Source organism: Bos indicus, chromosome 20 (assembly GCF_029378745.1).
Source record: "Bos indicus isolate NIAB-ARS_2022 breed Sahiwal x Tharparkar chromosome 20, NIAB-ARS_B.indTharparkar_mat_pri_1.0, whole genome shotgun sequence".
Classification (NCBI taxonomy): Eukaryota; Metazoa; Chordata; class Mammalia; order Artiodactyla; family Bovidae; genus Bos; species Bos indicus.
In genome coordinates this window covers 3,542,108-3,558,992 of record NC_091779.1, presented here as the reverse complement: position 1 = coordinate 3,558,992, position 16,885 = coordinate 3,542,108, and the positions used below count along the sequence as shown (strand labels likewise).

The window sequence follows — 16,885 nt, the reverse complement described above, 5'->3', positions numbered from 1 at the left end:
CCTTCTAGGTAACACTCCAAATCCTTCTCTTTTTCTCCCTCCTTTTCCCTTTTGGGCTGAACATTTTGATAACACTTTCTTATAATACTGTCCATTCTCAAATGGATTCCCACACCGCATCCACTTTTATTCTTAATCCTGTGATGAAAAACCTGGGCTTCCCTTCTCAGCAGAGCTGGGATTTGACCATTACAGTGACATAGGTTCCAGGGTGTTCTCTGGGTGTGAAGGGGCAAACATTTTAAGGTCAAAAGTCTCGGGAGAAAAGGTAATAATTCTGTGCCTACTGCGTGTTGGCTGCTTGGTAACATCATGTATCTCTGCATCCCCATGGTAAAATAGGTTTCTTTTTGAAACCTCTTGATGGTTGAAGAAATGGAGGCTTAGAGAGGAGAAGTGACATGCCCGAGGTGGCCCAGAGAGGAAGCAGCAGAGTTGAACTTGAAGCCAGGTCCATCTGACTGTCTTGCTCTTCCTGTTACAGTGCATCACCTCCTGTCTTGGAAAGCATGGAGTGGCAAACCAAGCTACCAGCCGTGAACATGCCCGGAAGCTTTGTCTTTGAAATAGCTCGCAACATCTTCCTGCTTTAGAGAGCTATTGAGAAGGTTTGTTTGCAGTTAAATGTACATGACTCTCATGTCTTTAGGAGAGAGGCTACTGACCAAGAAAGGTGGTCCTCAAGAAACTAATGCCATGTATCACTTATCTGCTGCCGTGTAACAAATTACCCCCAAACTCAGTGTCTTAAAAGCACAGCATCTACTACCTCATAGTTTCTACAGTTCAGGAGTCTGGGTGCGACTTAGCAGGGTCCTCTGGCTCAGGGTCCCTTACAGACTAGCAGTCAAGGTGTCAGCGATAACTGAAATCACCAGAAGGAATGGCTGGGAAACAGTCTCCTTCCAAGCTGACTGACATGGTCGTTGGCAGCTTTTGGTTCCCCAAGGGCTGTTGGTTTCTCTCTCACTAGCTGAGAGCTGGAGGGTGCCCTCTGTCCTTGAAGATTCACTAGGTTCAGCCCACACTCAAGACGAAGTGATTACATGGGGTGGAGGTGGGGGAGGTAAATGCCAGGAGGTGCGGAATCACCAGAAGCCATGTCAGTAGCCACCTATCACGCATCAGCAGAGTGGAGATGGTGGTCATTGATAATAATAATGATAGCTGCCATTTAGTGGGTGCTTCTGCTATGCCAGCCCCTGGGCTAAATCCCTTCTGTGTGTTGTCTCATTTAATTGTCACATTGCTCTTTGAACCTGGAGAACGGACTGGCAACCCACTCCAGTATTCTTGCCTGGAGAATCCGGTATTCTTGCCTGGACAGAGGAGCCTGGCGGTCTACAGTCCATAGGGTAGCAAAGAGTCGGACACGACTGGAGCCACTTAACCTGCGTGCATGCTCTGTGAACCAGGAAGATACATGAACTTCCCTGAGTTCCTGCAGCAAAGACACGAGAACCTGACTGGTGCTTTCCACTCCAAATACCCTTCCTTTACATAATGCAGATCCTTGACCTGCACCGACTGAGCTTCTGGGGCCAAAACAAGCCCCTGTTGTGATAAGAATCAGGAAAACAAAGCTGAACTCACTACTCATCAGAAAATTGCAAGGGAACACACCAGAAGCCATTTCTTACCCATCAGATTAGGAAAAAAAAAGTTGTTGAGAGTGTGGGGAATTCTCATGCACTGCTGAGAGACTATAAATTTGTACTGCCACTTTGGAGGGAAATTTGGCAGGATCTATAAAATTTTAAAAGGACATAAAAATAAAAAATGTGCATAGCCTATGACCCCGCAATTACACTTCTGAGTATCTACCCTAGAGAAATACTTGCACATGTACATGAAGAGCCTTGGACAAGAATTTTCATTTCAGTGTTGTTTCTAAGAAGTAAATAGTGACATTGGAAATGGTCTCAATGGTTTCACTGTCCATCAGTAAAAAAAAAAAAAAAAGGCTAAATTGTGGAGCATCTGTACTATGGAAAATTATGAAGCAGGTAAAGAGCATGAGGTAGATCTATAAGTATGGCAAGAAAATATCTATAAGGTATATTGTTGAATGAAAAAGGCAAGATACACAATGATACTGTCAATATGATTCCATACATGTAACCCCAGCAATATTATATTTTATTTATACACTATTAAAGGACTTCCCAAGTGGCTCAGGAGTAAAGAATCCATTTGCCAATGCAGGAGATACAGGTTCAATCCCTCGGTCATGAAGATCCCCTGGAGAAGGAAATGGCAACCCACTCCAGTATCCTTGCCTGGGAAATCCCATGCACAGAGGAGCCTGGGAGGCTACAGTCCACGGGATTGCAGAAGAGTCAGACACAATTTAGGAACTAAACAACAACAACATACACACAATTACATACCCACACACATATGTATTGAATGTATACAAATACAAATATATTCAAATGCATGAGGATGGTCTGGCAGGGGGTTTACCAACCTGATAACAAGAGAGGAGGGGAGGGTAAGAGGCAAAAGTTGAGGGATGGTCAAAGGAGACTTTAATTTTATATGTAATATTTTTGATATATATTTTTTAAAGTTAAATTGCCTTACTTATATCAGCTGAGCCTGTCTCTTTTAAAAAATCATTACTGGAATCCCCACCCAATGATTTCCCTTACATTGTAGTGGTCAGAGCTGGGTCACTACACCCTTAACTACAAAGGAGATTGGAAAGGCAAATAGTTTTTAGCTGTGCCCCTAGGGGGACATTAAGAGGAAGAGAGTTGTCAGCGGCTGTTGAGTGGCCAATTAAAAATGTCTGCTGTAGCTCATCCTTTTAGTTACCCAACCTCCTCACAAACCTTTCTTTCTGGACATATACTCTATCCAAAGTCTAAAGTCAATTACTGCATCCATCTCGAAATCCAGGAATCCAAGTGATTATGTGCAACCCCCTCATCTGGTCCAGTTGTGAGAGGATGCTGCCTATTATCTCAGTTACATCTGAGGCAGGTATTGAGGTGCGGTCTTTTCTGGGGGCTTCACAGCTTTAGTGGCTTATTTCTTCTTGTGAGAGTTTGACTTCCAAAGATTATTTTTAGGGTTTAACAGTTCCAGGTTATCATAGGGCCAGGCTCAGATTGTTTTGAAAATATGTATCCCTCAAAAATGTCAGAAAGAAAAGCACCAATACAGTATACTAACGCATATATATGGAATTTAGAAAGATGGTAACGATGACCCTATACGCGAGACAGCAAAAGAGACACAGGTGTAAAGAACAATCTCTTGGACTCTGTGGGAAAAGGCGAGGGTGGGATGATTTGAGAGAAAAGCATTGAAACATGTATATTATCATATGTGAACAGATCGCCAGTCCAGGTTCGATGCATGAGACAGGGTGCTCAGGGCTGGTGCACTGGGATGACCCTGAGGGATGTGATGGGGAGGGAGGTGGAGGGGGTTCAGGATGGGGAACACATGTGCACCCATGGACGATCCATGTCAATGTATGGCAAAACCACTATAATATTGTAAAGTAATTAGCCTCCGATTAAAATAAATTAATTTTTAAAAATGTGATAGAAATCCAGTCTTTGATTTCAGGGACTTTTATGTGTGAGTAACCACAGCATGTAAGGCTTACATGTGTAGTCAGTTCAGTTCAGTCACTCAGTCGTGTCTGACTCTTTGCGACCCCATGAATCGCAGCACGCCAGGCCTCCCTGTCCATCACCAACTCCTGAAGTTCACTCAGACTCACATCCATTGAGTCGGTGATGCCATCCAGCCATCTCATCCTCTGTCGTCCCCTTCTCCTCCTGCCCCCAATCCCTCCCAGCATCAGAGTCTTTTCCAATGAGTCAACTCTTTGCATGAGGTGGCCAAAGTACTGGAGCTTCAGCTTTAGCATCATTTTTTCCAAAGAACACCCAGGGCTGATCTCCTTTAGAATGGACTGGTTGGATCTCCTTGCAGTCCAAGGGACTCTCAAGAGTCTTCTCCAACACCACAGTTCAAAAGCATCAATTTAAGCCTAAATAGTCCCATCTCTTACCCATTCTTTCTCTGTTCTGACTAACCCTCTAGTCCTAAGTTCATTGGGTGGTTCTTTGGGGCCATTAAAAGTAGTAATCTTGGGACTTCCCTGGTGGTCCAGTGGCTAAGACTCTGCTTCCAATGCAGGGGGCCCAGAGTCATATTGCTGGTCAGGGAACTAGATCCCACATGCCACAACTAAGGGTTCACATGCCATACCCAAAGGCCCCGCACGAGGCAATGAACATCCGACATTTTGCAACTAGGACCTCGTGCAGCCAAATAAATCAATATTAAAAATAGTAATCTTGGGTGGAGAGACACCTCCTCTTGTTTGATCTTTGCATGTTGGTCGGTGCTCCTCCTTCAAGGGCTTCCCAGGTGGTGCCTGGTAAAGAACCTGCCTGCCAATGCAGGAGATACAAGAGACGCAGTTTCAGCGTCTGGGTGGGAAAGATTCCCTCAAGTAGGAAATGGCAACCCACTCCAGTATTCTTGCCATGGACAGAGGAACCTGATGGGATACAGTTCATGGGGTTGCAAAGAGCTGGGCACAATTGAGTGAGTCCACATGCACACACAAACACACACACACATCTTTATTTGACAGAGAACTGTTAAGGGGAGGGTCTGGACAATAACCTGGAAGTGAAAGTGGAAGTCGCTCAGTCGTGTCTGACTCTTTGTGACCCCATGGACTATACAGTCCATGGAATTCTCCAGGCCGGAACACTGGAGTGGGCCGCTGTTCCCTTCTCCAGGGGATCTTCCCAACCCAGGGATTGAACCCAGGTCTCCTGCATCGCAAGCAGATTCTTTACCAGCTGAGCCACCAGGGAAGCCCTAGACAATAACCTGAGATGCTGATCTAATTTTCTGCTGATGCTGTAGCCTCATTGTTGTTACTTGGGCTTTTCCCACTTATAAAGCTTCAAATTATGGGATTCTTGGTCAGTTGAGATTTTGGGTCACAGTCAGACAGTGCCTCTCTCAGCAGAGCTGTATCCCTTCCACCTGCTTGCAGACTGGCTCGCCCTTGTCTGAGATCATCTCTCTCTTTTAGAATTTTATTAAAAATGGCAAGAAGCAGTCAGTATGGATGACTATTCTGGAATTTTCCTACTATTTCTTCTGTCTCTATAACCTCAATTGGCATGAAGTCTTATGGTAGAGCAGACAATTTGACCAGATGTTAGCCACTGCGTAAAAAGTCATCTGCTTCAGTCACTAACGAGCAGGTCCTTCGTCTCCTAAGTTTCAAGTTCTGTTACTGCCATTACCCCACTCCTGGTAACAATATTTTTAAAAAGAATCAGGCAGGACTTTCAGCTGTGTACAACAGAGATTGAATGCATCTTCTTAAGCAGAAAAGGAGATTAACTAAAGGATACTGGGAAATTTAGAATTGTCGCAAGGAGGAAGAGTTGGGGTCAAGGCTAAGTTGCCAGAAATAATGTCCTCAGAGTTCTGGGGAATCGGTATGATGAGAAAACTGTTGCCACTGGGAGGACCAAGCGGTGAGTGCTATAGCATGCATTGCTGTCAGGATTTCAAGCTCAGTGTAGCTAATGCTTCTACCAGTACTGATGCTCAAACACTGCCAGTAATGTGACTTCAACCATCAGGCAACCAGAGGCCTCTACTGCTACCTTTACCAGGAAAGTGTGTTTTGAGCAACCCTCTCTTTGCCTAGGTTGGCTACTTTATATTCAAAATCTGCATAAATACATTTTATTGGTGGCACGCAGAATACAGGCCTGTGACTAGGTGCAAAGAGGCTAGAGAAGCAAGTTTTCTGAGTTCTCCTGTAGGAAGACTTCATAAGGATGAAGAGATTATAAACATATTGGGATATTGTGATTCATAATAAGAAATATGTTTTTGATCTTCCTCCCCATTTCTGGCATGGAGCTTCTGAAACCCTTGAAATTTCCTAAAGGAGAAACTGGAAAGGTGCCTTTTGTTATGTTATGAGTGGCTTGTGGAAGGGTGCTAATGGCAGTTTGATCCCTGAGTGGGAAGCTCCCTCAGATGAGGAAATGGTAACCCACTCCAGTATTCTTGCCTGGAGAAGTCAATGGACAGAGGAGCCTGCCAGGGTACAGTCCATGGAGCCGGACATGACTGAGTACAAGGCACTTGGGTCAAATAAGGATGGAGGCAGGTTGCCCAGGGGAACCAACCAGGAGATTAAAGGGTTAGAACTTTCCTATCCCCTGACCTCCAAAGAACAGAGAGGGGATGAAGATTCAGTTCAATTACCAGATGACCAATGATTTACAAACCTATATAATTTAATCAAATTCCTATATAATGAAGCCTCCATAAAAACTCTACAGGATGGTTTGGAGAGCTTCTAGGTCAGTGAATTTGTGGAGGTCCTGTGAGAGCGATGCACTTGGAGAGGCTATGGAAGGACAGTGCCCTTCCCACATACCCTGTGCATTTCTTCCATCTGACCGTTACTGAGTTGTGTCCTTTAATAATAAACTGGTAAATGCAAGTGAATATTCCTTTGAGTTTTTTGAACCACTCTAGCCAATCATTGGAACCTGAGGAGGGCATCATGGGAAACTCCAGTTCACAGCCAGTTAATCAGAAACACAGGTAACAGCCTGGACTTGAAAATGGCATCAGAATTGGAGCAGTTTTGTAGGGCTGAGCCCTTCCTCTGTGGGATCAGATGCTCTCACCAGATTTGTAGTGTCAGGATTGAATGTAGTTAATTGCTTGGTGGCATGGAAAAAAAACATACATACATATCAAGGATGCTCACCAGTTACTGGGCCTCCAGACTTGGAGGGCCCAGATTCAGAAGGGTTTCCCCAAGAGTTCCAGTGTCTTCCTTTATGATGACCAGATGGCTGAGAAGCTCCAAAATCACACTGTTTCAAATTCAAGCCCAGTGGGGAAAAGCAAGAATTTTTTTGTTCTCACAAACCTTTTTAGGTTCGCCTTGATTGAACAGGCTAGGTCAAGTGCCCGTTTCTGAATTAGTTCCAATGGGCAAAAGCATGGCCTGCTTTGATGGGCCAGGAAAGCATCATGTGCTCCACACCTGAAACAGAGATTCTCATCCAGACCTCAGGGCCTATTTTCCCTCAAAATATTGGGAAGTGGAGAATAGTTTCTTAAAAGCAAGCAAACCAAAGAGTTCCTATCTTCTATCCTTTATAAAGGGAGGAGCATTTTGCACAAGTCCTCTAACACTTCTGTACATCTTTTGTCTGTTTTGTTTACTTATATTAGTATAAAGTCATGGGTTCCTATCTTATTCAATAGGTTATAATCTGTTACTATCATTATTTATTTTGACGTTTAAATTGTCCCAGATTTGACCAATAAGAACTCCTTCAAGCTGCATTTTGTGTCCTTTTGAAGTTGCCATCTTTCTCTGAGTAGTCTCTCATTTTCACCGGTAAAAGATATTCCAGGCGTGTCTCATACTTTCCCTGGCCCAGCCTTGGAATCAGTAATCACTGGGTCTGGGATTTGATTTTACCTTACTTTCAAGTAATAACAGCCTGTTTCTCTTTCATGGATACTGGCAGAGTACATGAGACGCCTGAGTCAGAGACAAAGGACTTTATTACTCATGACACAGGAAGTAACATGAGCACCAGCATAGTTGAATCCGTTTTCCTGCCCCCCAAGTCCAACTGAAGCAACGTGAAATGGCCCAGATAGATGCATGGCATTTGCATTACAGCTGAAGAACACTGAGCTTAGGAAAAATCCACTGCTTTTATAGCAAGTACTAAGCAAGACTTCTCTTCATCATGGAGGGAGACATTATTCATTCTGGAGATTGTTCACTGCAAACAACTCTGAGATGGGCCTGGAAAGGAGTGGTCAGGTCGGATCCATTCATTCTTAGCATAGCAAGTTAAGAATATCCAGCAATGCTCAGGCCTATAGCAAATTATGTCTTCGAACAGCCATTTCTGCACAGACCCCTTGTTCCTTTTAATGGAAAGTGATGTTTAGAAACCAAGATCTGCTTGCTGGGTGTGCTCATTGTCTTGAGCTATTTTTACTCTTAGGTGCTCTCAGAAGACAGAGTTGGGAATATATGTACACACACACACACTTATGCTTAATTATCTATCATCTACCTATCTAATCATCTGTCATATATCTACCTTTCTTTCTCCATAAGTTCACACTGATATCTCTAATCCAATACCACAGGTTGATTCCAGATTTATGCCTTTCCGTATTTATAATGTTCTTCTCTAGTAATCAGAAACCTAAAATATTTTATTTTAGCTTATTTTCTTCGTGCTCCTACAGTCTCGACCCTGATGCTGCTACTCACCCTCCAATCATGTGGGCGACCTCCTGATCACTCCGGCTCTAACCTGGTGTGCTGGGGTACGTCTCCCCTCCCCTGCCACTCTGTCAGGCTCCGATGCCCTGTGCTGGCCCACAGCCCCTGCCACTGCTTCTGAGGACATTCTCCTCCACTCACCCGAGCTCTGAACCCCATGCCAGGCTGCTCCCACATCTCACCTGCCTGGGGAGGCAACCTGTGCCAGACCACCCCCCTACATGCTTCACCATGCTGGGCAGGCCCACTCCTGCTACTGCCACCACTCTGTAGACACCTCTCACCTCACTCAGATTCTGGAGCTCCCCACTCTCACCTTCTGAAGATGCCTGCCTTGTTCAGCTGCAGCTAATGGCTTCTAGACAGAATTAATCAAGGACAGAGGAAAAAGGGAGAGGAACCAGTGACCATTTTTAATGGCTGCAAAAGACTATGTTTGTGGCTGTGATCTAGTGTGCTTAACCACCTCCCTATAGTATTAAATAGAGGCTATTTGTATTTTTTTTCCAGGAATCAAACTATGAACATAAATTTTTGTGCATCTTTCTCTGCACCTCCCTGATGATTTTTTTAGGACAGATTCCTAGAAGGGGAATGGTTCCTGGGTCATAGGGGAGGACTATTTATGCAGCTCCTGGTCTTTATAGCATAGCTTCAGTGTTCATCTTACAATTCACACACTCTTGAAGAAATAAGCAACCATGACTCTGTCCCAGAGACTGCCTAGTATTTTCTACAGATGATAGTTGTTTCACAGCTTGATGACATCACCTCCTTTTTTACACCAAGATTGATGTGGGAAATTCTGTATAAATACTCTGCATCAACAAGGCGTTGTGTCACCAGGCCTCTTAAAGATGGGCAGCTTGCTGCAATACGGCTGGCTTAGCCTGTGTGGGACAGGCGCCCATGATTTATAAGGTCCAAACATGAAGTCTTCAGGAAAGTTGGTGAAGTACTTTATAGGTCACCTGTATTTTTCCTACCATAGATGTTTTGACTCACGGGTTTCCTTTATGTCACTCTGTCCATAGTCTAAGTATTATTAAGATGGAATAAAAAGGTTACTGTAAGAGAAACTGAGTGGCACACAGGAGGGAGTTTGTGATTCTAAATGAGAAAAGAAGGAAATAACAGGTGAGGGAATTAAGTAGGACAAACATTGGCAGCCAGGCAACTGAGTATTCATTGCATGGGGGCCACTGGCCTGGCTTTGTGCTGGGAGCTGTTAGGAAGTTCATTTGTTCATTCACTCAATACACACTGACCAGTCACCAACTCCATCCAGACCATGTCCTAGACTCTGGGGACCTAAGAGAAAAGACATCATCCCCACTCTAAAGGGGCTTTCAGTCTAGAAAAGGAGAAGCCAAATCAATAATGTAATATCTGCTGGATCTTTTTCTTCTCATTTATTTTTTTTGTGGTTGATTTCGAGTTTCATGCCACTGTGATCAGAAAAGATGCTTGGAATAATTTCTATACTCTTAGATTGATTGAGACTTGCTTTGTGTCCTAGTATATGGTCTATTCTAGAGCTTGTCCATGCGCACTTGTCTTCTGGAGCTTCCAATCCAGCTTGGGGAAGGTTCCGTGAAGGTTGTGAGCAAAGTTCTTGAAATATTAAAAACTGTATTGGTTAAGTGGCTGAGATGGGCGAAGTTTTCTCAGACAGAGGAACCTGCATTCACCAAAGCACGTGATCCTGTCAGCTTATGAGTAGGGATTCAGGGTGTATGTTCCACAGGTCCAGCACCTGCCCTAGGAACTGAGGGGGATAAGTTTCATACTCCGTATTTTAGCAGGGAAGGTTGTGAGAGGATCGTCTGCATAAGATTATTAAATGACTTCTGCATGTAGGGTAAATTCCAAGTGTCTTCCCTAAGTACACAAGGCTTATTTGGGTAGCATTTGCTGTGTAACAAATAACCACAAATTCTCAGTGGTGTACCACAGTAAGCATTTATTGGTCTTGCTCATGCATCTGTGGGTTGGCTGGGATGTAGCAGATGTTGCCTGGGCCCAGCTGGGCTTGACTCCAGGCTGTGTGTTGAGTCCCAGGTCTGTTCCATATGTCTCTGCCTTCTTAGATCACCCATTGCTTAGAGCATATTCTTGATATGGTGACAGGCCAGAGTATAAGGGGGGCAGTCCTAGTCTTGGAAGCACACGTCTTGCCTTGGCTCTCTTCATGTCCGCTAGCATCCACAGGTCAAAACAAGTCACATGGCTAAACCCAAAGTGTAGAGACAGGAAAGCATGCTCCGAGGGCCATAGCAGAAGTAGGGTTTATGATATATCCTCTGCAATCTGGCCCCTGTAGACCTCCTCTTCTTATCTCTTCTTCTCTCTGGCACCTCTGCTGTAGCCACCCCAGACCTTTTGAGTCTCCTGGACCTGCCTTGATTTTTCACCCATGGTATCTGTACACATGCTATTCTGTGAGCCTAGAATGCTCTTCTTTGCCTGTCCACCAGGTCAATTCCATCACTTCCTTTCTGAATAAGCAAGGCTTGGCTCTCAGGATCAGGGGTGTTCTTATTTTTCTTTATTTTCCTCTCCATCCCTATGAGTGGTAAGGATGCTTTGGGGCCTCACTTGGTGCCTGGTTCTCTCTCATGGTTTCTCTCTTTTTCTCCCTCCTGCCATCTTCCCCTCTCTTTCTTCTATTTATTCTCAGTATACATTGATATGGAGAAGGCAATGGCATCCCACTCCAGTACTCTTGCCTGGAAAGATGATTTTATTTTATCTTAAGATTTTTTGATGTGGAAATTTTTTGAGGTTTTCATTGAATTCGTTACAATATTGCTTCTGTATATATGTGTGTGTGTGTGTGTGTGTGTGTGTGTGTGTGTGTGTGTGTGTGTGTGTGTGTATCAGGTGCAGGAGGGCCTAGAGGAGCTATCCCACATTGAAGGTCAGGAAGGGTGGTGAGGAGATACCCCTCGTCCAAGGTAAGAGAAACCCAAGTAAGACGGTAGGTGTTGCAAGAGGGCATCAGAGGGCAGACACACTGAAACCATACTCACAAAAAACTAGACAATGTAATCACACTAGGACCACAGCCTTGTCTAACTCAACGAAACTAAGCCATGCCCATGAGGCAACCCAAGACGGGCGGGTCATGGTGGAGAGATCTGACAGGATGTGGTCCACTGGAGAAGGGAATGGAAAACCACTTCAGTATTCTTTTCTTGAGAACCCCATGAACAGTATGAAAAGGCAAAATGACAGGATACTGAAAGAAGACCTCCCCAGGTCAGTAGGTACCCAATATGCTCCTGGAGATCAGTGGAGAAATAACTCCAGAAAGAATGAAGGGATGGAGCCAAAGCAAAAACAATACCCAGCTGTGGATGTGACTGGTGATAGAAGCAAGGTCCGATGCTGTAAAGAGCAATATTGCATAGGAACCTGGAATGTCAGGTCCATGAATCAAGGCAAATTGGAAGTGGTCAAACAAGAGATGGCAAGAGTGAATGTCGACATTTGAGGAATCAGCAAACTAAAATGGACTGGAATGGGTGAATTTAACTCAGATGACCATTATATCTACTAACGCAGGCAGGAATCCCTCAGAAGAAATGGAGTAGCCATCATGGTTAACAAAAGAGTCTGAAATGCAGTACTTGGATGCAATCTCAAAAACGACAGAATGATCTCTGTTCGTTTCCAAGGCAAACCATTCAATATCACGGTAATCCAAGTCTATGCCCCAACCAGTAACGCTGAAGAAGCTGAAGTTGAATGGTTCTATGAAGACCTACAAGACCTTTTAGAACTAATACACAAAAAAGATGTACTTTTCATTATAGGGGACTGGAATGCAAAAGTAGGAAGTCAAGAAACACCTGGAGTAACAGGCAGATTTGGCCTTGGAATAGGGAATGAAGCAGGGCAAAGACTAATAGCGTTTTGCCAAGAAAATGCACTGGTCATAACAAACACCGTCTTCCAACAACTCTATACATGGACATCACCAGATGGTCAAAACCGAAATCAGATTGATTATATTCTTTGCAGCCAAAGATGGAGAAGCTCTATACAGTCAACAAAAACAAGACCAGGAGCTGACTGTGGCTCAGGTCATGAACTCCTTATTACCAAATTCAGACTTAAATTGAAGAAAGTAGGGAAAACCACTAGACCATTCAGGTATGACCTAAATCAAATCTTTTGTGATTATACAGTGAAAGTGAGAAATGGATTTAAGGGACTAGATCTGATAGAGTGCCTGATGAACTATGGAATGAGGTTCATGACATTGTACAGGAGACAAGGATCAAGACCATCCCCATGGAAAAGAAATGCAAAAACACAAAATGGCTGTCTGGGGAGGCCTTACAAATAGCTATGAAAAGAAGAGAAGCGAAAAGCAAAGGAGAAAAGGAAAGATATAAGCATCTGAATGCAGAGTTCCAAAGAACAGCAAGGAGAGATAAGAAAGCCTTCCTCAGTGATCAATGCAAAGAAATAGAGGAGAACAACAGAATGGGAAAGACTAGAGATCTCTTCAAGAAAATTAGAGATACCAAGGGAACATTTCATGCAAAGATGAGCTCGATAAAGGACAGAAATGGTATGGACCTAACAGAAGCAGAAGATATTAGGAAGAGGTGGCAAGAATACACAGAAGAACTGTACAAAAAAGAGCTTCACGACCAAAATAATCATGATGGTGTGATCACTCACCTAGAGCCAGACATCCTGGAATGTGAAGTCAAGTGGGCCATAGAAAGCATCACTATGAACAAAGCTAGTGGAAGTGATGGAATTCCAGTTGAGCTATTTCAAATCCTGAAAGATGATGCTGTGAAAGTGCTGCACTCAATATGCCAGCAAATTTGGAAAACTCAGCAGTGGCCACAGGACTGGAAAAGGTCAGTTTTCATTCCAATCCCAAAGAAAGGCAATGCCAAAGAATGCTCAAACTACTGCACAATTGCAGTCATCTCACACGCTAGTAAAGTAATGCTTAAAATTCTCCAAGCCAGGCTTCAGCAATATGTGAACCGTGAACTTCCTGATGTTCAAGCTGGTTTTAGAAAAGGCAGAGGAACCAGAGATCAAATTGCCAACATCTGCTGGATCATGGAAAAAGCAAGAGAGTTCCAGAAAAACATCTATTTCTGTTTTATTGACTGTGCCAAAGCCTTTGACTGTGTGGATCACAATAAACTGTGGAAAATTCTGAAAGAGATGGGAATACCAGACCACCTGACCTGCCTCTTGAGAAATCTGTATGCAGGTCAGGAAGCAACAGTTAGAACTGGACATGGAAAAACAGACTAGTTCCAAATAGGAAAAGGAGTACGTCAAGGCTGTATATTGTCACCCTGCTTATTTAACTTCTATGCAGAGTACATCATGAGAAACGCTGGGCTGGAAGAAACACAAGCTGGAATCAAGATTGCTGGGAGAAATATCAATGACCTCAGATATGCAGAGGACAGCACGCTTATGGCAGAAAGTGAAGAGGAACTCAAAAGCCTCTTGATGAAAGTGAAAGTGGAGACTGAAAAAGTTATCTTAAAGCTCAACATTCAGAAAACGAAGATCATGGCATCTGGTCCCATCACTTCATGGGAAATAGATGGGGAAACAGTGGAAACAGTGGCAGACTTTATTTTTTGGGGCTCCAAAATCACTGCAGATGGTGACTGCAGCCATGAAATTAAAAGACGCTTACTCCTTGGAAGGAAAGTTATGACCAACCTAGATAGCATATTCAAAAGCAGAGACATTACTTTGCCAACAAAGGTCCGTCTAGTCGAGGCTATGGTTTTTCCTGTGGTCATGTATGGATGTGAGAATTGGACTGTGAAGAAGGCTGAGTGCCAAAGAATTGATGGTTTTGAACTATGGTGTTGGAGAAGACTCTTGAGAGTCCCTTGGACTGCAAGGAGATCCAACCAGTCCATTCTGAAGGAGATCAGCCCTGGGATTTCTTTGGAAGGAATGATGCTAAAGCTGAAACTGCAGTACTTTGGCCACCTCATGCAAAGAGTTGACTCATTGGAAAAGACTGATGCTGGGAGGGATTGGGGGCAGGAGGAGAAGGGGACGACAGAGGATGAGATGGCTGGATGGCATCACTGACTCAATGGACATGAGTCTGAGTGAACTCTGGGAGTTGGTGATGGACAGGGAGGCCTGGCATGCTGCGATTCATGGGGTTGCAAAGAGTTGGACATGACTGAGCGACTAAAATGAACTGAACTGATATATACATATATATATGTGTGTGTGTGTGTGTGTGTGTGTGTGTGTGTTTAGTCCATTAGACATGTGGGGTCTTAGCTCCCTGAGAAGGGATTGAAACCCTCACCCTCTGTATTGGAAGGCAAAGTCTTAACCTCTGGACTGCCAGGGAAGTCCCCAGTATGATGATTATTTATTTATTTATTTTTTTGATGATTTTAATATTAAGATTTGGAGTACGGCAAGACACCTATTCTGTGGGCCAGGGTGGCTGGATATGGTTCATCTGGTGACAAGGACAGTTACCTGCCCACCCTCCCACCCACCCCAAAGTTGGCGTTAGGTGAGCTTGCTGGTCTGGGGGTCCTCATCCCTCAGCTGTGGACTCTGAGGCCTTGGGTGGCTCTGTGCAGCCTGGCTGGGTTTCCAGGACAGCCTGGGCCTAGGAATGGTAAGAGGTGCACATCCTGCCGATCAGGAGGTTCCAGGAGATTTCCGCTGCTGGTGCTCTGGAGCTAGCATCCCCAAGGGAGAGAAAATGTGTGTGAGAAAACTTCATACATGTTCCTACAAAAGGAGCTTCCTGTGCGCCTGGCTAACACAATGCGAGAAGTTAATCTTCTGCTGGAGGACTTGCTTAACAACCCTTCGGTGGAATTGGTTCAGAGCTGGTATATGCAGAGTTTTCTTGAACTTCTAGAATATGAAAATCAGAGCCCTGAAGATCCACAGGTCTTGGATAACTTTCCACAAGTCCTAATTAAAGTCAGAAATAAACACAATGATGTGGCTCCTACAATGGCCCAAGGAGTGATTGAGTACAAGGAGAAGTTTGGGTTTGATCCATTCATTAGCAGTAACACCCAGTATTTTCTGGACCAATTTCATACCAACCACATCTCTTTCCACGTGCTTATTAACCAGCACACATTTCCATTTGGCAGTGACACCAACCCTGCACATCTGAGACACATCGGGAATATTGATCCCACCTGCAACGTCACTGGCCTTGTGAAAGATGTGTATGAAACTGCCAAGATGCTTTGTGAGCTATATTATCTGGTAGCTCCAGAGCTGGAAGTTGAAGAATTCAGTGCCAAAGCTCCAAACAAATCTAATCAGGTAGTTTATGTGCCCTCACACCTCTTTCTCGTGCTGTTTGAGTTGTTCAAGAACTCAATGAGAACAACAGTCGAACCATATGAAGAGAGAAAAGAGGGTACCCACTGTTAAAACCCTGGTTACTCTGGTAAAGAAGACTTATCCACTAAGAGAGGTGACCTAGGTGGTGGGCTCCACTCTGAAAAATAGACTGCCGTTTTCACTACACGTGTTCAACTACTCTGAGACCGAGCTGGAGCTTACCCAAGCCGCCCCGTCGGCTGGATTTGGTTGTGGCTTGCCAATTTCTCGTCTGTATGCTAGATATTTCCAAGGAGATCTAAAACTCTATTCTATGGAAGGCGTGGTTACTGATGCTGTCATTTATCCTTTCACGTGAAGCATTTGAGAGACTTCCGGTTTTTAACACGTCCACGAGGCGCCATTACAAGAGCACAGCTGAGGCTGACAATTGGAGCAATCCCAGCGGTGAGCCCAGGGACGCTTCCAAATACAAGGCAAAACAGGACAAGATGAAGGCTAACAGAACTTTGTACAGAGCTGAATGCTTCAGTCCTCTCCGTGAAGAAAAGATGGCCTTCTGCAAGTCACCCAGAAAGAGCTCCTTTCCTCCACCAGCTCTGAACGTGGCGCTATAGATGACCAGTGCTTGAATGCGTATGTTTCTCCATATTAGCTGGACCTTTCCCGCAGAAGTTTCCCGTAGCTACTTCATATCTTCCACTCAAGTAGTGACTTGAGTCATTTTTCATAGTACATTGCTGCGGTTTGGTTGGCGCCTGTCGTGAGGGGACACAGAGCCTTATTAGCACCCGTGCCCTCATACTTCTGTCTGCTTTATCATAGACTGTCTGCAGTCCCCCCAGATGTCTCACCTCCCTCCTCACTCCAGATACAGCCGATCTCTACTGCTGCTCTTTGTGACCAAATACTATGTTTGTCCCAAACCACCAACTAAGGCCTTGGGGCGTCTGGAAGTTGAAGACGTCAGCTGAGCACGTCTTGATATTCCGGTCCCAGGGCCCGTCCTCTCTTACACATCCCTCTGCACTCTCTGCTTTGGACTCTGGCCTTCTTCCATCTGACCGGTTTCTCATTGTGAGCTGTAGGTACTCTCATATTAGATCTCCCTCTTGGGTGCATTGATTTAATTTTGAAATTCATTTGTATACTTCCATCCTGTTGATTAAAGCATTCCAAAAATTGACAACAACA

At 44.4% G+C, this 16,885-nt stretch overlaps 1 pseudogene; it reads left to right on the top strand.

Annotated features, from left to right (window-relative positions):
* Positions 1–16,308, top strand: part of LOC109574661 (pyruvate dehydrogenase (acetyl-transferring) kinase isozyme 3, mitochondrial-like) — a 41,173-nt pseudogene extending 24,865 nt beyond the window's left edge.
* Positions 16,309–16,885: the final 577 nt, after the last annotated feature.